This window comes from Atractosteus spatula (assembly GCF_055471065.1).
Source record: "Atractosteus spatula isolate fAtrSpa1 chromosome 17 unlocalized genomic scaffold, fAtrSpa1.hap1 SUPER_17_unloc_3, whole genome shotgun sequence".
NCBI lineage: Eukaryota > Metazoa > Chordata > Actinopteri > Semionotiformes > Lepisosteidae > Atractosteus > Atractosteus spatula.
Window position 1 is genome coordinate 524,791 of NW_028296635.1, and position 24,040 is coordinate 548,830.

At 40.8% G+C, this 24,040-nt stretch overlaps 6 non-coding genes across 6 annotated transcripts; all 6 read right to left on the bottom strand.

The window, feature by feature from the left end:
- Positions 1-3,245: 3,245 nt before the first annotated feature.
- Positions 3,246-3,319, bottom strand: trnai-aau (transfer RNA isoleucine (anticodon AAU)). The gene has a single exon. It is a non-coding gene; the product is annotated as a tRNA-Ile (tRNA).
- Positions 3,320-3,877: 558 nt separating this feature from the next.
- Positions 3,878-3,948, bottom strand: trnag-gcc (transfer RNA glycine (anticodon GCC)). Its single transcript has one exon. It is a non-coding gene; the product is annotated as a tRNA-Gly (tRNA).
- A 7,670-nt stretch (positions 3,949-11,618) lies between these two features.
- trnai-aau (transfer RNA isoleucine (anticodon AAU)) lies at positions 11,619-11,692 on the bottom strand. The gene has a single exon. It is a non-coding gene; the product is annotated as a tRNA-Ile (tRNA).
- A 558-nt stretch (positions 11,693-12,250) lies between these two features.
- Positions 12,251-12,321, bottom strand: trnag-gcc (transfer RNA glycine (anticodon GCC)). Its single transcript has one exon. It is a non-coding gene; the product is annotated as a tRNA-Gly (tRNA).
- Positions 12,322-19,966: 7,645 nt separating this feature from the next.
- trnai-aau (transfer RNA isoleucine (anticodon AAU)) lies at positions 19,967-20,040 on the bottom strand. The gene has a single exon. It is a non-coding gene; the product is annotated as a tRNA-Ile (tRNA).
- Positions 20,041-20,598: 558 nt separating this feature from the next.
- On the bottom strand, positions 20,599-20,669 carry trnag-gcc (transfer RNA glycine (anticodon GCC)). The gene has a single exon. It is a non-coding gene; the product is annotated as a tRNA-Gly (tRNA).
- Between the last annotated feature and the right edge of the window lie 3,371 nt (positions 20,670-24,040).

Consider the following 24,040-nt stretch of genomic DNA (forward strand, 5'->3'; position numbering starts at 1 on the left):
AAATCCTCTTTTTCTTGTTCGTTTTAGAGACCTTGATCGAAACTGATTTTAGATGTCAGAAAGGATTTATTTTCTCTGTATTTCCTACATTGCTTTGTCGAGATTTTAACTTTATATCTAACTTTATATCTAGGCTCAGATTTCAACTATAAATCGTACAGTAATTAATAGCAGTAAATACTGATGTTTTGCGCCTTCTTACCACAAAAATATATGTTTTGTAGTTGGGATTAACTTTATTTCGTACGCGTAGCTACTCCGATTCGGACACCGAACAGTTAAAGATGGCGGCAAATCAGACACCCAGAGGTGGGGGGGGGGGGCGTCTTCTCGCCTCCATAACTAAAATGCCAAATAGGAGTGGCTTAAGCGACATACACAGTCGTGTAACTGACAGTTTGAGGTAGCCTATCGTGTAAATTTCACTTTGTTGCTGATAGGTTAAGCTTTCGAAACTCTGCCCCAAAGTCATGTGACTGATTTTTCGCCCTGTTTCATTGGTTAAACGCAATGATCACAAGCACCACCATGGTAACTGGGATGTGTAGTTTTTAATTCCGTTTGAATTATAACTGTACGTACTGTCTTCATATTTGGCCAGGGCTTTAAAGAGAAGGCGCGCCAAAAAATGTCGGTGCCGTCGTCTCCGCTTTAAAGGTACCCCCGTGCTGGAAGAATTTGACCTCGGAACGTTTGCCCAGCGTAGGTATAGTGGACATAAAAACAAGAGTTCGCTGGCATTATATCCTAGAAGACACAGACCGGCACCAGACCGGTAAATGCTTGATGAACTAGGGATTGGACAGTTTCCAAGTGCTTGTACAATCGATGGAAATGTTCAAATAAATGTGCAAAAGAAATAAACAAAATAATCATTTATTTCTTTATCATATTGGCTAGCTAATGTCCTCTCTTTGCTAGTTAGTGGCTGTGTTTCTGCGTTGGGAAGCAACGGGTGACTGTTCTCAGGCGGAAGATGTAAACAGCTTAATTTTCGTGTTAAATCATTTTTAAAAATTAAAATTCATTCTATACAGCAATCACATATTTGGGTACCGTTTCATAAAACTTTCATGCTTAAAATGTTTAGGGAGAAATGGAAGACTGGTGTGTATTTTTTCTTTAAACTATCAAGACCAGCCATACACAGTACAGTTTATGTACATACAGTAATGTTTATGTTCCTAAATTAATATCGTTTATGACCTTCAGATGCGTTATGCTCCTCTTCTTTTTATGCTCAGCTACTAAAATTTCCCTTTAGTGGTAAAATTCCATATAAATATTCAAAACTAAGCGGATTGAAATGTGCACAGTAAAGACATTAAATGATTAAATCTTTTCACTACCAACCAATGCACCACGAGTGCCCCTGTCGGTCATTTTGGCCAGCCAATCACTTACCGCGGTGCCCTACGATGCCCTGCGGGTTGGTTACTGTACCACGGGTTTTTACCGCTCATTTTGAATGGCTGCCTCTGTAGGTTGTCTCTCGCAGTGTTCAGGAATTGCATTCCGAAACTGAGTCAGATCAAAAGTTGTAAGAAAAGCACCTATGGTGTCGGTTCTAACAGCTTTATTGATTCGATGTTAAAGGCCGGAAATGGGGCACAAGACACGCGACCGCAAAAAGCGTCACCATCTGCTTCCAGCTGCAAAATGCCGTTTGCGGACGCTGAAGCATTTGAACTTGAACTTTATTGCCATATGTAACCGGTACTGGTACAATGGAATTCTTACTTACAGAAGGTCTCTCGATTGTAAAACAAGTGTAAAAAACAAGACAAAGTGCAAACAGTGCATCAAGACAATGTACAAACAAACAATAGACAATGTGCAAGTAAACATGTAGACATTTCTTTCCAAGGCAGCGGGTACAAGCGATCTCGCGTTTTAAAACCACCAGGAAAAGCAGAAAGGCACTTTTCCTTGCTTGCGCCGGCACACGACGACGTGAGGAGGACACCGTAGTCGGCGGGATTCGAACCTGCGCGGGGAGACCCCAATGGATTTCTAGTCCATCGCCTTAAACATTCGGCCACAACTACAGCGAGCGCCGCCGTTGTTGCGTTCTTGCTACAATCTCACATGGATCGCGAGGCGGCGGCGGAAACCTTTTTCAAAGTCGATCTCCATTAAAAAAAAAACCTTTCCAAAATACAAGCCTTGCAGACAGACACGCCTCAGAGGAATTAAGGGTTGCTTCATGTGGGAATGATATAGTCTCCCCGTCCGGACAGGAAAATGGCACTTTGTTAGACCCAAAAAAAAATCAACAACAGACAAATGTCTACAAGCATTTTAGAAGCCGCACTTGAAATAGCTCTTACATTCGTGTTAGACGCAGGAATCGCCTTTTTATTGACCCTCTTACGAACGCCATGGAAAGCAAAACAAAGCAAAGCAGAGCAGAGCAGAACAAAACGAACAAAATAAAACCCTCACGTCCTGCACTTGAATATAATGCCGTTACGTGCCGAAGCGGTATTGGACGTCATCCTCGCACTGCAACCCGGGGCGTACGGTATATGGGAACGAGCACACGTCACGAATCGTCTCTAATCACTCCCTGCACTGTAAGGCGCCTTGAAGCGTGCACCCTCAACATTCATCTTTGTGCATCTGTGAAAGGTAAACTCTTGAGCAAACTCTGAACCAGACGCTCAAACTCCAGCTAGGATTAGGGGTAGCATTCCCACGCTACTTGAACACTTTGTTTACGCTCAGTTCTGGATTTTGGGAACTTTAGGACGAGTGGGACTTTTCTCCTATCTGTCAATTCGTTTTGTTTTGGAGACTCTTGGCTGTCTGTGTTGTACAGTGCAGCGTGAAGAAAACGTTTTCGAAAACTGTGCCGGCTCAAAAGTTGTAAGAAATCCTCTCCAGCTCTTTTAAGTCTCTTCAGTTTTGTCATTTAAAGTGAAACTAGATGTATAACTGGAGCCTCACTTATGCAAATGGTGAGGCTCCAGTTCGACATCTAGTTTCACTTTATATGACAGAAGTACGTCAGACTGCGCTGGACTGGGGGATCACTTCCGGTTATTTTTACCATCTTAAACATTTGAAATCCTCCCCTAGGCAATTGTGACACTTCATCTTGGCTCCACCTAGGACACTCTTCAATCTTCCATCACTTCTCTCTTCTCCCGCAACACTCTCGTCTGTCGGCAGTATGTGGCGTCTTTGCAAAACCACCGATCTCACCACAGTAACGGGTTTTGGCAAGAGCGGAGGAGACTGCCTGGCCCGAACGGGGATCGAACCCGCGACCTTGGCGTTATTAGCACCACGCTCTAACCAACTGAGCTAACAGGCCTCGTGCCCGCTGTCTTCGCTGTGCTGCAAAAAATGGAATTCAGAGAAATTTCTTTTGTCCTTCTTTGAATAGAAAGCCCTGCGATTCAGTGTACGGGCTTTCTCGTGCTGTTTAATGGTTCTTGTATCCCAAATCCTACACTGGCCTGAAGTGCCCCCCCATTTCACAGCATTTTTCAGCTGATTTCAAATGTACCTAAAGGAGAAGCATTATTGAAGACCATCAATTACCAAGAGCTTTTGTCAAAGGTTTTGGTGGTCACTTTTAATGACCACAGAGAGCTATGACCTCGGATTTACATCTCATCCAAAAGACGGCGCCTTTTTACCACACAGCGTCTCCGTCACTATACTGGGGCATTGGGACCCGCACAGACCTCAGGGTGAGTGCCCCACCGCTGGCTCCATTAACACCGCTTCCAGCTGTAAGCTTTGCTTTTCCCTGTAGGTCACCCTCATCCGGGTACTGACCTGGCTCACAGCTTCTAAGCTTCAGAGGGTTTTCAGTTGCGAGTTGAAAGGGGATGCAAGTGATGGAGCCGCTCGCTGCAAAAGCCACTGCATTGGCCGGGAATCGAACCCGGGCCTCCCGCGTGGCAGGCGAGAATTCTACCACTGAACCACCAATGCACGCTGTAAGGGTCTCCAAAAAAGACGCTTTTTTACCACTCTGTGCTGGATGTTGGGTCCCAAGGGAACTTCTGGACGAGTGAGAATTTTCTGCTATCAAAATTTGGTTTCGGAGACTTTTGGCAGCCTACAGATGCAGCCATTCAAAATGCACGGGCGATACCGCATTATTTTGCGGTACGCTGTACGCAGTCTACCGCAACCTACCGGTAAATACCGCGAGTTACCGTAAATTCTCCTATAATACGACAAGCAAAATAATAGTATCCGGAATTTCCGCAAGGTGGAGCTAATAAAGCTCAACCTCTCATGTTTGAGCTGTGGCCATCAAAGTCTTTAACGAAGATATTACTAATAGTATTAATAATGAATGACCTTGGACAAGCTGTAAGTGTAAACTCAAAATATTGCCCTGGTCAACATTCTTTCTTTCATCGACCGTCTTTGTAAAAGTAACACTACAGCATTTCGCAATCACGCATTTGTTTCCAATCATGCAAAGTACAGTAATTTTTGAGAATCGATTCACCATGCCTTTCACATGCTCATAAAAGAGATTGATTTAGGAACATAAACATATTACCGTATGAAAACTGTACTGTATACAGTATGTATATGTATATTTAATGTCTTAACTGTGCCCGTTTAAGTATTGAATATTCATATCTAATTTTACCACTGAAGGGAAATCTTAGGAGCTGAGCATAAAAAGAATAGGAGCATACTGCAACGCGTGTGAAGGCCATAAACGATATTAATTTTGGAACATAAACATACAGTATATGGCTGGTCTTGGTACTTTAAAGAAAACATACACGAAACATGGTTTCATTATGACCAGAATCGGTCTTGAGATATTTTTAACTTGATTTTCAGTATTTGAGAGGTATGTCTTAACACCGATACTACAGTGCTTAAGTACTGCTCACGTATATGTTTCTAGGTTTATATTATGCATTTCATACGGTCAAATTACTTTTGAGCAACTAATAAGAAGCGCGAAACGGTATGCGTTTTAGTTTCGTTTTTGTGCTGGGACCCGTGGATTGATTAGAGATATCAAGTACATACAAGTCATTTTTTAAATGTTGTAGTTCGTCTTGAAAAAATGTTACGAGTACATCATCTATCAACAATTACACAGGTTCTGTTTCCATATTGCGGATTTTGGTTACGTAATATTATTTTCTAGATTTCACGTTGTGAATATATGATTTGGGCAAACAGAGCCGCAAAGAAGTACATTATGGGTTGTTGTTGTTTTTTTTTGCAGTTTTATCTAGAACAAGCGATGCTTAAACCTTTGTCTGATTCTTGTGAAACTATCCACACGGCAGTTACAGTACCTAGGAGTTGACTTCAGTGATGTCACTGATGGGATGTTTCTAAAAATCCATCCTCTGTAAAACGTCTTCTCTAGTTGTCCTGCATATGTTTTCGCTAATGAAGCTGTGTGTTCTGAGCCTGGATCTCTACATTTCTGTATGAACCAGCTTAGAGGGCTAAAGACAGCTTGTGTTTAAATTGAGTGTAAGGCAATTTATGCTTCTAAAGTCATGGTCAGCATTTATTATTGTACTGTGCTGTAAACTTGTTCTGTGCCTAGTCACATTATTTTATAGCGTTTTTATAGTGTTATCAAATCCGGTGGCGCTGTGTGTTAGTTTCCTGACTCCCATGTCACATGGTCTGTGATTGAAACCTGTGAAACCGGTTTAATTCGTCACAGCCAGCACTCCGGCAGAGAGGGGGTTGTACTCGTAAAGTAGAAGCAGGTGAGATTTCCAGCGAAAGACACCTCCCCCCCACCCTCATACGATTCAAATTGTATTACAGCATTGTAATTACACATTGTAATTGTATTACACATTGTACACATGCTTAAAAGAGAAGAGAGAAAACGCAAGCCTTCTTCAGGTGTGAGGGTCTTCTGCTCAGAATGAAACGCTAAAATGTAATGTAGGCTCTGAATGGGTTCAATTATGATTTGGGCTTGATTAAGGTCGCTGCCTTTCATCTAAAACCCTACTTGAATCCTTCTAAACTAAAAATCAGTGTTAGTGAGTTCTAAATAAAGAGGTATCCAGGTAACAGTGAAACGGGCGGACAGTCTGGGGAGATCGCCCGTTTTCCTTGTAAATAGTTCCCTGGTTCCGCACCCCTTGGTGTTTCTCTCGCTCTCTCTCGGGTCACCTGATCATTAGCTCGAAAGATTTCAGTGCTTTGTGTATATTCTAATGGTAGTGGGGCCAGGGTGTGTGGGAACAGGTTTGGTTGAAATTGCATTGGAGATCTATGTTCTTCACACCTGAAACATTTTCTCTGAAAGCATTTTCTTCGCAGTTTAACCGATCTTGTTACAGCATGTTACAGTTTACTATTATTAACCATATTAATTTTAAGTGCTTAATGCCATTTTTTGACCAGGCACGAATATTCTTAAGTCCATATCTTCGCAAGGGAATCAGTGCGAATTGCAAAACTAATTAAATTAAAACTACTAACTACTAACTAATACTAATTAAAACAAACCAGAAACGTGTTGTTCTGTCTAATGACATTACAAGTGGAAAGATTACAGATTTTAATCGTCTTTAATTTTGTTACGTTATACATTTTAGAAACGTTTCATCCATACAAACACCACAAAACTATTTTCGATTGTATTTCTGAATAGTATGTTACACTTAGTTCACTGTTTTAAATACATCTAATTAAGAAAGTTAGGTGTTAGCATAAACTATTAGCAATCAATAATATTAAATTTAGCACTGTAATAAGCTGTTGCACTTTCCCCCGCATCTTGTAAAAATATATTTTCATTGTTCAAATATACATTAAGTCTGACTATCATATAATAAGTTAAATACAAAACTAAAGAAAAAATAGGGTTAAATATAATTCAAAATATTTTGCTAACAATGTTAACTGTTTATGAATAATAAAATGTATTAACTAAGGAGTAGGATGGCACAGTTGTTAGTATGTTTTTTGTTTTGTTTCTTTTTCATAAATACAACAGTAGTACCTGATGTCTCAGTGGCTTTCAAAATTAAATTATGCATGCAAACCTGTGAACTAGAAAGATAACTAAGATATCCATCCATTTATAATGGTGGCGAAGTGGTTAGCATTGCTATCTTGCAGCACTGGGGTCCTAGGTTCAATTCCTGCCATCCTGTGTGTGTGGGGTTTACATGTTCTCTCTGGGTTACATGGTTTTTCTCCATATGTGTGATATGACTCCCTCTCGCACTCCAAAAGATACTGGTAAGTTAATTGGTTTATGGGAAAACTGGCCCTGGTGTGTGTGTGTGTTTGTGTCTGTCTGTCCTGTGATGGACTGGCGCTACGTCCAGGGTGTATTCTGCCTTGTGTCCGTTGCTTACTGGGATAGGCTCCAAATCCTCTGTACTGGATAAAGAGATTAGAAATGGATGGAAGTAAAGGCACTGTGTGGATGGAACTATACACAGTGTTAGAAACCCACGATGAAATGGCAGCATCTCACTGAGAATAAAATATTTTATAGTGCTGGCTTAAGGAAACAGCCTTTCCACCTCTCTTGCACATCAGTATCCATACCTAGTTATTTAAACAAATTGCCTCTAATTATAAACATCTTAATATGCTGGCTCTGTGGATCCGCATCAGCTATGTTTGCCCATTCCTTCAATTCATGTGCATCCAACACACAGTTCAATGCCAGCAACTACACATAATCTAAAATACAATCCTTATTTCAGTATCTATGTAAACATGAAGTCTGTTAACTTCATCTTCATCAAAAGTATGCCTAACCCCAATAGGAAGTGTTCTTGTTATAAGTGTATTCCTCAGCTTTCCCCAAATTATCTTCTTCTTGCCAACATCTCTAGTCTTTTATCCTGCAATAACTCAGCCAACACTTAAATCTCCAAAAGCTGCTTGTGTTAATTTCTTTAAATCACAAATATCATGTGTAAATACTGGCCATGTAATACTCTGCATTGTGGAATAATAGTTTATTTTAAAGTGAACTAGAGAAATCAAGAAAGGCTTTTTTTCTAGAATCAATAAATGCACATCCTGTTCACTGGGGAAATTAAATCCACACTGAGCAATCTTCAATATGTTCAGAATATGACAGCAAGAATCCTATCAGGGATGCATTACACCTGTTTTCAAGTCCTTGCACTGGTTACCTATCAGATTTCGAGTCAACTTCAAAATCCTTATCCTCCTTATATACTGTCCTACAACTGTTATTATTGATCACCGAATTATTGTACTTGACATGACTTCATTCAGCCTTTCCTGAACGTCTATGACAAGCAGAGAGAGTGCTGTTTCTGGTGCGATCTTTTGCAGCTGACATTTCACTGTTTTAAACGAACAAGAAATTAGATTGCTCATAAATCAGTTATTCTATATAAACACAGCGTAATTGCCCTCCGAAAATCCTCTTTTTCTTGTTCGTTTTAGAGACCTTGATCGAAACTGATTTTAGATGTCAGAAAGGATTTATTTTCTCTGTATTTCCTACATTGCTTTGTCGAGATTTTAACTTTATATCTAGGCTCAGATTTCAACTATAAATCGTACAGTAATTAATAGCAGTAAATACTGATGTTTTGCGCCTTCTTACCACAAAAATATATGTTTTGTAGTTGGGATTAACTTTATTTCGTACGCGTAGCTACTCCGTTTCGGACACCGAACAGTTAAAGATGGCGGCAAATCAGACACCCAGAGGTGGGGGGGGGGGCGTCTTCTCGCCTCCATAACTAAAATGCCAAATAGGAGTGGCTTAAGCGACATACACAGTCGTGTAACTGACAGTTTGAGGTAGCCTATCGTGTAAATTTCACTTTGTTGCTGATAGGTTAAGCTTTCGAAACTCTGCCCCAAAGTCATGTGACTGATTTTTCGCCCTGTTTCATTGGTTAAACGCAATGATCACAAGCACCACCATGGTAACTGGGATGTGTAGTTTTTAATTCCGTTTGAATTATAACTGTACGTACTGTCTTCATATTTGGCCAGGGCTTTAAAGAGAAGGCGCGCCAAAAAATGTCGGTGCCGTCGTCTCCGCTTTAAAGGTACCCCCGTGCTGGAAGAATTTGACCTCGGAACGTTTGCCCAGCGTAGGTATAGTGGACATAAAAACAAGAGTTCGCTGGCATTATATCCTAGAAGACACAGACCGGCACCAGACCGGTAAATGCTTGATGAACTAGGGATTGGACAGTTTCCAAGTGCTTGTACAATCGATGGAAATGTTCAAATAAATGTGCAAAAGAAATAAACAAAATAATCATTTATTTCTTTATCATATTGGCTAGCTAATGTCCTCTCTTTGCTAGTTAGTGGCTGTGTTTCTGCGTTGGGAAGCAACGGGTGACTGTTCTCAGGCGGAAGATGTAAACAGCTTAATTTTCGTGTTAAATCATTTTTAAAAATTAAAATTCATTCTATACAGCAATCACATATTTGGGTACTGTTTCATAAAACTTTCATGCTTAAAATGTTTAGGGAGAAATGGAAGACTGGTGTGTATTTTTTCTTTAAACTATCAAGACCAGCCATACACAGTACAGTTTATGTACATACAGTAATGTTTATGTTCCTAAATTAATATCGTTTATGACCTTCAGATGCGTTATGCTCCTCTTCTTTTTATGCTCAGCTACTAAAATTTCCCTTTAGTGGTAAAATTCCATATAAATATTCAAAACTAAGCGGATTGAAATGTGCACAGTAAAGACATTAAATGATTAAATCTTTTCACTACCAACCAATGCACCACGAGTGCCCCTGTCGGTCATTTTGGCCAGCCAATCACTTACCGCGGTGCCCTACGATGCCCTGCGGGTTGGTTACTGTACCACAGGTTTTTACCGCTCATTTTGAATGGCTGCATCTGTAGGTTGTCTCTCGCAGTGTTCAGGAATTGCATTCCGAAACTGAGTCAGATCAAAAGTTGTAAGAAAAGCACCTATGGTGTCGGTTCTAACAGCTTTATTGATTCGATGTTAAAGGCCGGAAATGGGGCACAAGACACGCGACCGCAAAAAGCGTCACCATCTGCTTCCAGCTGCAAAATGCCGTTTGCGGACGCTGAAGCATTTGAACTTGAACTTTATTGCCATATGTAACCGGTACTGGTACAATGGAATTCTTACTTACAGAAGGTCTCTCGATTGTAAAACAAGTGTAAAAAACAAGACAAAGTGCAAACAGTGCATCAAGACAATGTACAAACAAACAATAGACAATGTGCAAGTAAACATGTAGACATTTCTTTCCAAGGCAGCGGGTACAAGCGATCTCGCGTTTTAAAACCACCAGGAAAAGCAGAAAGGCACTTTTCCTTGCTTGCGCCGGCACACGACGACGTGAGGAGGACACCGTAGTCGGCGGGATTCGAACCTGCGCGGGGAGACCCCAATGGATTTCTAGTCCATCGCCTTAAACATTCGGCCACAACTACAGCGAGCGCCGCCGTTGTTGCGTTCTTGCTACAATCTCACATGGATCGCGAGGCGGCGGCGGAAACCTTTTTCAAAGTCGATCTCCATTAAAAAAAAAACCTTTCCAAAATACAAGCCTTGCAGACAGACACGCCTCAGAGGAATTAAGGGTTGCTTCATGTGGGAATGATATAGTCTCCCCGTCCGGACAGGAAAATGGCACTTTGTTAGACCCAAAAAAACAATCAACAACAGACAAATGTCTACAAGCATTTTAGAAGCCGCACTTGAAATAGCTCTTACATTCGTGTTAGACGCAGGAATCGCCTTTTTATTGACCCTCTTACGAACGCCATGGAAAGCAAAACAAAGCAAAGCAGAGCAGAGCAGAACAAAACGAACAAAATAAAACCCTCACGTCCTGCACTTGAATATAATGCCGTTACGTGCCGAAGCGGTATTGGACGTCATCCTCGCACTGCAACCCGGGGCGTACGGTATATGGGAACGAGCACACGTCACGAATCGTCTCTAATCACTCCCTGCACTGTAAGGCGCCTTGAAGCGTGCACCCTCAACATTCATCTTTGCGCATCTGTGAAAGGTAAACTCTTGAGCAAACTCTGAACCAGACGCTCAAACTCCAGCTAGGATTAGGGGTAGCATTCCCACGCTACTTGAACACTTTGTTTACGCTCAGTTCTGGATTTTGGGAACTTTAGGACGAGTGGGACTTTTCTCCTATCTGTCAATTCGTTTTGTTTTGGAGACTCTTGGCTGTCTGTGTTGTACAGTGCAGCGTGAAGAAAACGTTTTCGAAAACTGTGCCGGCTCAAAAGTTGTAAGAAATCCTCTCCAGCTCTTTTAAGTCTCTTCAGTTTTGTCATTTAAAGTGAAACTAGATGTATAACTGGAGCCTCACTTATGCAAATGGTGAGGCTCCAGTTCGACATCTAGTTTCACTTTATATGACAGAAGTACGTCAGACTGCGCTGGACTGGGGGATCACTTCCGGTTATTTTTACCATCTTAAACATTTGAAATCCTCCCCTAGGCAATTGTGACACTTCATCTTGGCTCCACCTACGACACTCTTCAATCTTCCATCACTTCTCTCTTCTCCCGCAACACTCTCGTCTGTCGGCAGTATGTGGCGTCTTTGCAAAACCACCGATCTCACCACAGTAACAGGTTTTGGCAAGAGCGGAGGAGACTGCCTGGCCCGAACGGGGATCGAACCCGCGACCTTGGCGTTATTAGCACCACGCTCTAACCAACTGAGCTAACAGGCCTCGTGCCCGCTGTCTTCGCTGTGCTGCAAAAAATGGAATTCAGAGAAATTTCTTTTGTCCTTCTTTGAATAGAAAGCCCTGCGATTCAGTGTACGGGCTTTCTCGTGCTGTTTAATGGTTCTTGTATCCCAAATCCTACACTGGCCTGAAGTGCCCCCCCATTTCACAGCATTTTTCAGCTGATTTCAAATGTACCTAAAGGAGAAGCATTATTGAAGACCATCAATTACCAAGAGCTTTTGTCAAAGGTTTTGGTGGTCACTTTTAATGACCACAGAGAGCTATGACCTCGGATTTACATCTCATCCAAAAGACGGCGCCTTTTTACCACACAGCGTCTCCGTCACTATACTGGGGCATTGGGACCCGCACAGACCTCAGGGTGAGTGCCCCACCGCTGGCTCCATTAACACCGCTTCCAGCTGTAAGCTTTGCTTTTCCCTGTAGGTCACCCTCATCCGGGTACTGACCTGGCTCACAGCTTCTAAGCTTCAGAGGGTTTTCAGTTGCGAGTTGAAAGGGGATGCAAGTGATGGAGCCGCTCGCTGCAAAAGCCACTGCATTGGCCGGGAATCGAACCCGGGCCTCCCGCGTGGCAGGCGAGAATTCTACCACTGAACCACCAATGCACGCTGTAAGGGTCTCCAAAAAAGACGCTTTTTTACCACTCTGTGCTGGATGTTGGGTCCCAAGGGAACTTCTGGACGAGTGAGAATTTTCTGCTATCAAAATTTGGTTTCGGAGACTTTTGGCAGCCTACAGATGCAGCCATTCAAAATGCACGGGCGATACCGCATTATTTTGCGGTACGCTGTACGCAGTCTACCGCAAGCTACCGGTAAATACCGCGAGTTACCGTAAATTCTCCTATAATACGACAAGCAAAATAATAGTATCCGGAATTTCCGCAAGGTGGAGCTAATAAAGCTCAACCTCTCATGTTTGAGCTGTGGCCATCAAAGTCTTTAACGAAGATATTACTAATAGTATTAATAATGAATGACCTTGGACAAGCTGTAAGTGTAAACTCAAAGTATTGCCCTGGTCAACATTCTTTCTTTCATCGACCGTCTTTGTAAAAGTAACACTACAGCATTTCGCAATCACGCATTTGTTTCCAATCATGCAAAGTACAGTAATTTTTGAGAATCGATTCACCATGCCTTTCACATGCTCATAAAAGAGATTGATTTAGGAACATAAACATATTACCGTATGAAAACTGTACTGTATACAGTATGTATATGTATATTTAATGTCTTAACTGTGCCCGTTTAAGTATTGAATATTCATATCTAATTTTACCACTGAAGGGAAATCTTAGTAGCTGAGCATAAAAAGAATAGGAGCATACTGCAACGCGTGTGAAGGCCATAAACGATATTAATTTTGGAACATAAACATACAGTATATGGCTGGTCTTGGTACTTTAAAGAAAACATACACGAAACATGGTTTCATTATGACCAGAATCGGTCTTGAGATATTTTTAACTTGATTTACAGTATTTGAGAGGTATGTCTTAACACCGATACTACAGTGCTTAAGTACTGCTCACGTATATGTTTCTAGGTTTATATTATGCATTTCATACGGTCAAATTACTTTTGAGCAACTAATAAGAAGCGCGAAACGGTATGCGTTTTAGTTTCGTTTTTGTGCTGGGACCCGTGGATTGATTAGAGATATCAAGTACATACAAGTCATTTTTTAAATGTTGTAGTTCGTCTTGAAAAAATGTTACGAGTACATCATCTATCAACAATTACACAGGTTCTGTTTCCATATTGCGGATTTTGGTTACGTAATATTATTTTCTAGATTTCACGTTGTGAATATATGATTTGGGCAAACAGAGCCGCAAAGAAGTACATTATGGGTTGTTGTTGTTTTTTTTTTGCAGTTTTATCTAGAACAAGCGATGCTTAAACCTTTGTCTGATTCTTGTGAAACTATCCACATGACAGTTACAGTACCTAGGAGTTGACTTCAGTGATGTCACTGATGGGATGTTTCTAAAAATCCATCCTCTGTAAAACGTCTTCTCTAGTTGTCCTGCATATGTTTTCGCTAATGAAGCTGTGTGTTCTGAGCCTGGATCTCTACATTTCTGTATGAACCAGCTTAGAGGGCTAAAGACAGCTTGTGTTTAAATTGAGTGTAAGGCAATTTATGCTTCTAAAGTCATGGTCAGCATTTATTATTGTACTGTGCTGTAAACTTGTTCTGTGCCTAGTCACATTATTTTATAGCGTTTTTATAGTGTTATCAAATCCGGTGGCGCTGTGTGTTAGTTTCCTGACTCCCATGTCACATGGTCTGTGATTGAAACCTGTGAAACCGGTTTAATTCGTCACAGCCAGCACTCCGGCAGAGAGGGGGTTGTACTCGTAAAGTAGAAGCAGGCGAGATTTCCAGCGAAAGACACCTCCCCCCCACCCTCATACGATTCAAATTGTATTACAGCATTGTAATTACACATTGTAATTGTATTACACATTGTACACATGCTTAAAAGAGAAGAGAGAAAACGCAAGCCTTCTTCAGGTGTGAGGGTCTTCTGCTCAGAATGAAACGCTAAAATGTAATGTAGGCTCTGAATGGGTTCAATTATGATTTGGGCTTGATTAAGGTCGCTGCCTTTCATCTAAAACCCTACTTGAATCCTTCTAAACTAAAAATCAGTGTTAGTGAGTTCGAAATAAAGAGGTATCCAGGTAACAGTGAAACGGGCGGACAGTCTGGGGAGATCGCCCGTTTTCCATGTAAATAGTTCCCTGGTTCCGCACCCCTTGGTGTTTCTCTCGCTCTCTCTCGGGTCACCTGATCATTAGCTCGAAAGATTTCAGTGCTTTGTGTATATTCTAATGGTAGTGGGGCCAGGGTGTGTGGGAACAGGTTTGGTTGAAATTGCATTGGAGATCTATGTTCTTCACACCTGAAACATTTTCTCTGAAAGCATTTTCTTCGCAGTTTAACCGATCTTGTTACAGCATGTTACAGTTTACTATTATTAACCATATTAATTTTAAGTGCTTAATGCCATTTTTTGACCAGGCACGAATATTCTTAAGTCCATATCTTCGCAAGGGAATCAGTGCGAATTGCAAAACTAATTAAATTAAAACTACTAACTACTAACTAATACTAATTAAAACAAACCAGAAACGTGTTGTTCTGTCTAATGACATTACAAGTGGAAAGATTACAGATTTTAATCGTCTTTAATTTTGTTACGTTATACATTTTAGAAACGTTTCATCCATACAAACACCACAAAACTATTTTCGATTGTATTTCTGAATAGTATGTTACACTTAGTTCACTGTTTTAAATACATCTAATTAAGAAAGTTAGGTGTTAGCATAAACTATTAGCAATCAATAATATTAAATTTAGCACTGTAATAAGCTGTTGCACTTTCCCCCGCATCTTGTAAAAATATATTTTCATTGTTCAAATATACATTAAGTCTGACTATCATATAATAAGTTAAATACAAAACTAAAGAAAAAATAGGGTTAAATATAATTCAAAATATTTTGCTAACAATGTTAACTGTTTATGAATAATAAAATGTATTAACTAAGGAGTAGGATGGCACAGTTGTTAGTATGTTTTTTGTTTTGTTTCTTTTTCATAAATACAACAGTAGTACCTGATGTCTCAGTGGCTTTCAAAATTAAATTATGCATGCAAACCTGTGAACTAGAAAGATAACTAAGATATCCATCCATTTATAATGGTGGCGAAGTGGTTAGCATTGCTATCTTGCAGCACTGGGGTCCTAGGTTCAATTCCTGCCATCCTGTGTGTGTGGGGTTTACATGTTCTCTCTGGGTTACATGGTTTTTCTCCATATGTGTGATATGACTCCCTCTCGCACTCCAAAACATACTGGTAAGCTAATTGGTTTATGGGAAAACTGGCCCTGGTGTGTGTGTGTTTGTGTCTGTCTGTCCTGTGATGGACTGGCGCTACGTCCAGGGTGTATTCTGCCTTGTGTCCGTTGCTTACTGGGATAGGCTCCAAATCCTCTGTACTGGATAAAGAGATTAGAAATGGATGGAAGTAAAGGCACTGTGTGGATGGAACTATACACAGTGTTAGAAACCCACGATGAAATGGCAGCATCTCACTGAGAATAAAATATTTTATAGTGCTGGCTTAAGGAAACAGCCTTTCCACCTCTCTTGCACATCAGTATCCATACCTAGTTATTTAAACAAATTGCCTCTAATTATAAACATCTTAATATGCTGGCTCTGTGGATCCGCATCAGCTATGTTTGCCCATTCCTTCAATTCATGTGCATCCAACACACAGTTCAATGCCAGCAACTACACATAATCTAAAATACAATCCTTATTTCAGTATCTATGTAAACATTTAGTCTGTTAACTTCATCTTCATCAAAAGTATGCCTAACCCCAATAGGAAGTGTTCTTGTTATAAGTGTATTCCTCAGCTTTCCCCAAATTATCTTCTTCTTGCCAACATCTCTAGTCTTTTATCCTGCAATAACTCAGCCAACACTTAAATCTCCAAAAGCTGCTTGTGTTAATTTCTTTAAATCACAAATATCATGTGTAAATACTGGCCATGTAATACTCTGCATTGTGGAATAATAGTTTATTTTAAAGTGAACTAGAGAAATCAAGAAAGGCTTTTTTTCTAGAATCAATAAATGCACATCCTGTTCACTGGGGAAATTAAATCCACACTGAGCAATCTTCAATATGTTCAGAATATGACAGCAAGAATCCTATCAGGGATGCATTACACCTGTTTTCAAGTCCTTGCACTGGTTACCTATCAGATTTCGAGTCAACTTCAAAATCCTTATCCTCCTTATATACTGTCCTACAACTGTTATTATTGATCACCGAATTATTGTACTTGACATGACTTCATTCAGCCTTTCCTGAACTTCTATGACAAGCAGAGAGAGTGCTGTTTCTGGTGCGATCTTTTGCAGCTGACATTTCACTATTTTAAACGAACAAGAAATTAGATTGCTCATAAATCAGTTATTCTATATAAACACAGCGTAATAGCCCTCCGAAAATCCTCTTTTTCTTGTTCGTTTTAGAGACCTTGATCGAAACTGATTTTAGATGTCAGAAAGGATTTATTTTCTCTGTATTTCCTACATTGCTTTGTCGAGATTTTAACTTTATATCTAACTTTATATCTAGGCTCAGATTTCAACTATAAATCGTACAGTAATTAATAGCAGTAAATACTGATGTTTTGCGCCCTCTTACCACAAAAATATATGTTTTGTAGTTGGGATTAACTTTATTTCGTACGCGTAGCTACTCCGATTCGGACACCGAACAGTTAAAGATGGCGGCAAATCAGACACCCAGAGGGGGGGGGGGGGGGGCGTCTTCTCGCCTCCATAACTAAAATGCCAAATAGGAGTGGCTTAAGCGACATACACAGTCGTGTAACTGACAGTTTGAGGTAGCCTATCGTGTAAATTTCGCTTTGTTGCTGATAGGTTAAGCTTTCGAAACTCTGCCCCAAAGTCATGTGACTGATTTTTCGCCCTGTTTCGTTGGTTAAACGCAATGATCACAAGCACCACCATGGTAACTGGGATGTGTAGTTTTTAATTCCGTTTGAATTATAACTGTACGTACTGTCTTCATATTTGGCCAGGGCTTTAAAGAGAAGGCGCGCCAAAAAATTTCGGTGCCGTCGTCTCCGCTTTAAAGGTACCCCCGTGCTGGAAGAATTTGACCTCGGAACGTTTGCCCAGCGTAGGTATAGTGGACATAAAAACAAGAGTTCGCTGGCATTATATCCTAGAAGACACAGACCGGCACCAGACCGGTAAATGCTTGATGAACTAGGGATTGGACAGTTTCCAAGTGCTTGTACAATCAATGGAAATGTTCAAATAAATGTGCAAAAGAAATAAACAAAATAATCATTTATTTCTTTATCATATTGGCTAGCTAATGTCCTCTCTTTGCTAGTTAGTGGCTGTGTTTCTGCGTTGGGAAGCAACGGGTGACTGTTCTCAGGCGGAAGATGTAAACAGCTTAATTTTCGTGTTAAATAATTTTTAAAAATTAAAATTCATTCTATACAGCAATCACATATTTGGGTACCGTTTCATAAAACTTTCATGCTTAAAATGTTTAGGGAGAAATGGAAGACTGGTGTGTATTTTTTCTTTAAACTATCAAGACCAGCCATACACAGTACAGTTTATGTACATACAGTAATGTTTATGTTCCTAAATTAATATCGTTTATGACCTTCAGATGCGTTATGCTCCTCTTCTTTTTATGCTCAGCTACTAAAATTTCCCTTTAGTGGTAAAATTCCATATAAATATTCAAAACTAAGCGGATTGAAATGTGCACAGTAAAGACATTAAATGATTAAATCTTTTCACTACCAACCAATGCACCACGAGTGCCCCTGTCGGTCATTTTGGCCAGCCAATCACTTACCGCGGTGCCCTACGATGCCCTGCGGGTTGGTTACTGTACCACGGGTTTTTACCGCTCATTTTGAATGGCTGCATCTGTAGGTTGTCTCTCGCAGTGTTCAGGAATTGCATTCCGAAACTGAGTCAGATCAAAAGTTGTAAGAAAAGCACCTATGGTGTCGGTTCTAACAGCTTTATTGATTCGATGTTAAAGGCCGGAAATGGGGCACAAGACACGCGACCGCAAAAAGCGTCGCCATCTGCTTCCAGCTGCAAAATGCCGTTTGCGGACGCTGAAGCATTTGAACTTGAACTTTATTGCCATATGTAACCGGTACTGGTACAATGGAATTCTTACTTACAGAAGGTCTCTCGATTGTAAAACAAGTGTAAAAAACAAGACAAAGTGCAAACAGTGCATCAAGACAATGTACAAACAAACAATAGACAATGTGCAAGTAAACATGTAGACATTTCTTTCCAAGGCAGCGGGTACAAGCGATCTCGCGTTTTAAAACCACCAGGAAAAGCAGAAAGGCACTTTTCCTTGCTTGCGCCGGCACACGACGACGTGAGGAGGACACCGTAGTCGGCAGGATTCGAACCTGCGCGGGGAGACCCCAATGGATTTCTAGTCCATCGCCTTAAACATTCGGCCACAACTACAGCGAGCGCCGCCGTTGTTGCGTTCTTGCTACAATCTCACATGGATCGCGAGGCGCCGGCGGAAACCTTTTTCAAAGTACAAGCCTTGCAGACAGACACGCCTCAGAGGAATTAAGGGTTGCTTCATGTGGGAATGATATAGTCTCCCCGTCCGGACAGGAAAATGGCACTTTGTTAGACCCAAAAAAACAATCAACAACAGACAAATGTCTACAAGCATTTTAGAAGCCGCACTTGAAATAGCTCTTACATTCGTGTTAGCCGCAGGAATCGCCTTTTTATTGACCCTCTTACGAACGCCATGGAAAGCAAAACAAAGCAAAGCAGAGCAGAACAAAACGAACAAAATAAAACCCTCACGTCCTGCACTTGAATATAATGCCGTTACGTGCCGAAGCGGTATTGGACGTCATCCTAGCACTGCAACCCGGGGCGTACGGTATATGGGAACGAGCACACGTCACGAATCGTCTCTAATCACTCCCTGCACTGTAAGGCGCCTTGAAGCGTGCACCCTCAACATTCATCTTTGCGCATCTGTGAAAGGTAAACTCTTGAGCAAACTCTGAACCAGACGCTCAAACTCCAGCTAGGATTAGGGGTAGCATTCCCACGCTACTTGAACACTTTGTTTACGCTCAGTTCTGGATTTTGGGAACTTTAGGACGAGTGGGACTTTTCTCCTATCTGTCAATTCGTTTTGTTTTGGAGACTCTTGGCTGTCTGTGTTGTACAGTGCAGCGTGAAGAAAACGTTTTCGAAAACTGTGCCGGCTCAAAAGTTGTAAGAAATCCTCTCCAGCTCTTTTAAGTCTCTTCAGTTTTGTCATTTAAAGTGAAACTAGATGTATAACTGGAGCCTCACTTATGCAAATGGTGAGGCTCCAGTTCGACATCTAGTTTCACTTTATATGACAGAAGTACGTCAGACTGCGCTGGACTGGGGGATCACTTCCGGTTATTTTTACCATCTTAAACATTTGAAATCCTCCCCTAGGCAATTGTGACACTTCATCTTGGCTCCACCTAGGACACTCTTCAATCTTCCATCACTTCTCTCTTCTCCCGCAACACTCTCGTCTGTCGGCAGTATGTGGCGTCTTTGCAAAACCACCGATCTCACCACAGTAACGGGTTTTGGCAAGAGCGGAGGAGACTGCCTGGCCCGAACAGGGATCGAACCCGCGACCTTGGCGTTATTAGCACCACGCTCTAACCAACTGAGCTAACAGGCCTCGTGCCCGCTGTCTTCGCTGTGCTGCAAAAAATGGAATTGAGAGAAATTTCTTTTGTCCTTCTTTGAATAGAAAGCCCTGCGATTCAGTGTACGGGCTTTCTCATGCTGTTTAATGGTTCTTGTATCCCAAATCCTACACTGGCCTGAAGTGCCCCCCCATTTCACAGCATTTTTCAGCTGATTTCAAATGTACCTAAAGGAGAAGCATTATTGAAGACCATCAATTACCAAGAGCTTTTGTCAAAGGTTTTGGTGGTCACTTTCAATGACCACAGAGAGCTATGACCTCGGATTTACATCTCATCCAAAAGACGGCGCCTTTTTACCACACAGCGTCTCCGTCACTATACTGGGGCATTGGGACCCGCACAGACCTCAGGGTGAGTGCCCCACCGCTGGCTCCATTAACACCGCTTCCAGCTGTAAGCTTTGCTTTTCCCTGTAGGTCACCCTCATCCGGGTACTGACCTGGCTCACAGCTTCTAAGCTTCAGAGGGTTTTCAGTTGCGAGGTGAAAGGGGATGCAAGTGATGGAGCCGCTCGCTGCAAAAGCCACTGCATTGGCCGGGAATCGAACCCGGGCCTCCCGCGTGGCAGGCGAGAATTCTACCACTGAACCACCAATGCACGCTGTAAGGCTCTTCAAAAAAGACGCTTTTTTACCACTCTGTGCTGGATGTTGGGTCCCAAGGGAACTTCTGGACGAGTGAGAATTTTCTGCTATCAAAATTTGGTTTCGGAGACTTTTGGCAGCCTACAGATGCAGCCATTCAAAATGCACGGGCGATACCGCATTATTTTGCGGTACGCTGTACGCAGTCTACCGCAAGCTACCGGTAAATACCGCGAGTTACCGTAAATTCTCCTATAATACGACAAGCAAAATAATAGTATCCGGAATTTCCGCAAGGTGGAGCTAATAAAGCTCAACCTCTCATGTTTGAGCTGTGGCCATCAAAGTCTTTAACGAAGATATTACTAATAGTATTAATAATGAATGACCTTGGACAAGCTGTAAGTGTAAGCTCAAAGTATTGCCCTGGTCAACATTCTTTTTTTCATCGACCGTCTTTGTAAAAGTAACACTACAGCATTTCGCAATCACGCATTTGTTTCCAATCATGCAAAGTACAGTAATTTTTGAGAATCGATTCACCATGCCTTTCACATGCTCATAAAAGAGATTGATTTAGGAACATAAACATATTACCGTATGAAAACTGTACTGTATACAGTATGTATATGTATATTTAATGTCTTAACTGTGCCCGTTTAAGTATTGAATATTCATATCTAATTTTACCACTGAAGGGAAATCTTAGTAGCTGAGCATAAAAAGAATAGGAGCATACTGCAACGCGTGTGAAGGCCATAAACGATATTAATTTTGGAACATAAACATACAGTATATGGCTGGTCTTGGTACTTTAAAGAAAACATACACGAAACATGGTTTCATTATGACCAGAATCGGTCTTGAGATATTTTTAACTTGATTTACAGTATTTGAGAGGTATGTCTTAACACCGATACTACAGTGCTTAAGTACTGCTCACGTATATGTTTCTAGGTTTATATTATGCATTTCATACGGTCAAATTACTTTTGAGCAACTAATAAGAAGCGCGAAACGGTATGCGTTTTAGTTTCGTTTTTGTGCTGGGACCCGTGGATTGATTAGAGATATCAAGTACATACAAGTCATTTTTTAAATGTTGTAGTTCGTCTTGAAAAAATGTTACGAGTACATCATCTATCAACAATTACACAGGTTCTGTTTCCATATTGCGGATTTTGGTTACGTAATATTATTTTCTAGATTTCACGTTGTGAATATATGATTTGGGCAAACAGAGCCGCAAAGAAGTACATTATGGGTTGTTGTTGTTTTTTTTTGCAGTTTTATCTAGAACAAGCGATGCTTAAACCTTTGTCTGATTCTTGTGAAACTATCCACACGACAGTTACAGTACCTAGGAGTTGACTTCAGTGATGTCACTGATGGGATGTTTCTAAAAATCCATCCTCTGTAAAACGTCTTCTCTAGTTGTCCTGCATATGTTTTCGCTAATGAAGCTGTGTGTTCTGAGCCTGGATCTCTACATTTCTGTATGAACCAGCTTAGAGGGCTAAAGACAGCTTGTGTTTAAATTGAGTGTAAGGCAATTTATGCTTCTAAAGTCATGGTCAGCATTTATTATTGTACTGTGCTGTAAACTTGTTCTGTGCCTAGTCACATTATTTTATAGCGTTTTTATAGTGTTATCAAATCCGGTGGCGCTGTGTGTTAGTTTCCTGACTCCCATGTCACATGGTCTGTGATTGAAACCTGTGAAACCGGTTTAATTCGTCACAGCCAGCACTCCGGCAGAGAGGGGGTTGTACTCGTAAAGTAGAAGCAGGCGAGATTTCCAGCGAAAGACACCTCCCCCCCACCCTCATACGATTCAAATTGTATTACAGCATTGTAATTACACATTGTAATTGTATTACACATTGTACACATGCTTAAAAGAGAAGAGAGAAAACGCAAGCCTTCTTCAGGTGTGAGGGTCTTCTGCTCAGAATGAAACGCTAAAATGTAATGTAGGCTCTGAATGGGTTCAATTATGATTTGGGCTTGATTAAGGTCGCTGCCTTTCATCTAAAACCCTACTTGAATCCTTCTAAACTAAAAATCAGTGGTAGTGAGTTCTAAATAAAGAGGTATCCAGGTAACAGTGAAACGGGCGGACAGTCTGGGGAGATCGCCCGTTTTCCATGTAAATAGTTCCCTGGTTCCGCACCCCTTGGTGTTTCTCTCGCTCTCTCTCGGGTCACCTGATCATTAGCTCGAAAGATTTCAGTGCTTTGTGTATATTCTAATGGTAGTGGGGCCAGGGTGTGTGGGAACAGGTTTGGTTGAAATTGCATTGGAGATCTATGTTCTTCACACCTGAAACATTTTCTCTGAAAGCATTTTCTTCGCAGTTTAACCGATCTTGTTACAGCATGTTACAGTTTACTATTATTAACCATATTAATTTTAAGTGCTTAATGCCATTTTTTGACCAGGCACGAATATTCTTAAGTCCATATCTTCGCAAGGGAATCAGTGCGAATTGCAAAACTAATTAAATTAAAACTACTAACTACTAACTAATACTAATTAAAACAAACCAGAAACGTGTTGTTCTGTCTAATGACATTACAAGTGGAAAGATTACAGATTTTAATCGTCTTTAATTTTGTTACATAATACATTTTAGAAATGTTTCATCCATACAAACACCACAAAACTATTTTCGATTGTATTTCTGAATAGTATGTTACACTTAGTTCACTGTTTTAAATACATCTAATTAAGAAAGTTAGGTGTTAGCATAAACTATTAGCAATCAATAATATTAAATTTAGCACTGTAATAAGCTGTTGCACTTTCCCCCGCATCTTGTAAAAATATATTTTCATTGTTCAAATATACATTAAGTCTGACTATCATATAATAAGTTAAATACAAAACTAAAGAAAAAATGAGGTTAAATATGATTCAAAATATTTTGCTAACAATGTTAACTGTTTATGAATAATAAAATGTATTAACTAAGGAGTAGGATGGCACAGTTGTTAGTATGTTTTTTGTTTTGTTTCTTTTTCATAAATACAACAGTAGTACCTGATGTCTCAGTGGCTTTCAAAATTAAATTATGCATGCAAACCTGTGAACTAGAAAGATAACTAAGATATCCATCCATTTATAATGGTGGCGAAGTGGTTAGCATTGCTATCTTGCAGCACTGAGGTCCTAGGTTCAATGCCTGCCATCCTGTGTGTGTGGGGTTTACATGTTCTCTCTGGGTTACATGGTTTTTCTCCATATGTGTGATATGACTCCCTCTCGCACTCCAAAACATACTGGTAAGTTAATTGGTTTATGGGAAAACTGGCCCTGGTGTGTGTGTGTTTGTGTCTGTCTGTCCTGTGATGGACTGGCGCTACGTCCAGGGTGTATTCTGCCT